This window comes from Apteryx rowi, unplaced genomic scaffold (genome assembly GCF_003343035.1).
Source record: "Apteryx rowi isolate R43461 unplaced genomic scaffold, aptRow1 scaffold_1613, whole genome shotgun sequence".
NCBI lineage: Eukaryota > Metazoa > Chordata > Aves > Apterygiformes > Apterygidae > Apteryx > Apteryx rowi.
Window position 1 is genome coordinate 23718 of NW_020447879.1, and position 1559 is coordinate 25276.

A 1559-nucleotide genomic window follows, 5' to 3' on the forward strand; every position below is an offset into this window, starting at 1 on the left:
GTCTCCCCAGCTCCACGGGGCTGGTGGCCCTGCTGGCGGTGGCCTTCGTCGCCTGGGGGCTGCTGCTCGGCCTCCTCCTCGCCCGCTGTGAGTGGCACCGCCGGGCAGGGGACACGGGGGACGAGACACGGGACACCAGGGAGGGGACAGGGACCCGGGGCACGGGATAGGCACAAGGCATGGGGACACGGGACACAGGATGGGGACATGGGAGAAGGATGTGGGCATGGACATGGGATGGGGACACGGGACGGGGCAGGGACATGGGACACGGGATGGGGACACGGGAGAAGGACGTGGACACAGACATGGGATGGGGACATGGGACAGGGGCAGGGACATCAGCATGGACATGGGACAGGGACATAGGACACCGGCATGGATAGGGGACAGGGACAGGGACATCAGCATGGACAGGGACATGGGACATCAGCATGGACACAGGACACGGGACACCAGCACGGACAGGGGACAGGGACATAGGACACCGGCATGGATAGGGGACAGGGACAGGGACATCAGCATGGACACAGGACACGGGGACACAGACATGAGGGACAGGGGACATGGGGGGACACGGGACCCAGGGGGACATGAGGGGACCCGGGGGACGCAGATGATATGAGACATGGGACAGGGCGCACAGGGACACGGGGCGAGAAGGGTCAAGGTGAGGGTGGTGGCAGGGGGTGACACGGGTGACGTCCCGGCCACCAAGGTGGAGCTCACGGTGTCGTGCAGGTACCGGGCGGGGGGGGGGACGCGCGGGTCGCTGCTGGGGCAGATCGGCGGCGCTGGGGCTGGGGGGCACTGGGAGGGGACAGGGGGACACTGGGGCGAGTGATGCTCGGGTGAAGGGACACTTGGGCTGGGCGACGGTGGGACTGGGGACATTGGGGGTTGGGGGACACTGGTGGTGACGGTGGCGGCAGGGACCATGGCAGTGACAGAGGTGGTGGCAGTGGTAGAGGTGGCTGTGGTGGTGGAGACAGAGGTGGTGACGGTGGCAGTGGTGGTGGTGACAGTGGCAGTGACAGAGGTGGTGGCAGCGGTGGTGGAGGTGGCTGTGGTGGTGGTGACAAGGTGGTGACAGTAGCAGTGATGGTGGTGGCAGTGGTGGCAGCAGCAGTGACGGTGGCAGTGACAGAGGTGGTGGCAGTGGTGGAGGTAGCCGTGGTGGTGACAGAGGTGGTGACGGTGGCAGTGATGGTGGCAGTGGCAGTAACAGAGGTGGTGGCAGTGGTGAAGGTGGCCATGGTGGTGACAGGTGGTGACGGTGGCAGTGGTGGTGGCAGTGGCAGAGATGGTGGCAGTGGTGGTGATGGCGGCAGTGGTGGTGGCAGTGGCAGAAGTGGCAGTGGTGGAGGTGGCTGTGGTGCTGACAGAGGTGGTGACAGTGGCAGTGATGGTGGCAGTGGCAGTGACAGAGGTGGTGGCAGTGGTGGAGGTGGCAGTGGTGGCAAGGACAGTGGCAGTGGTGGTGGCAGTGGTGGTGATGGCGGCAGTGGTGGCGATGCCGGTGGCAGTGGCGGTGGCAGTGGCAGAAGTGGCAGTGGTGG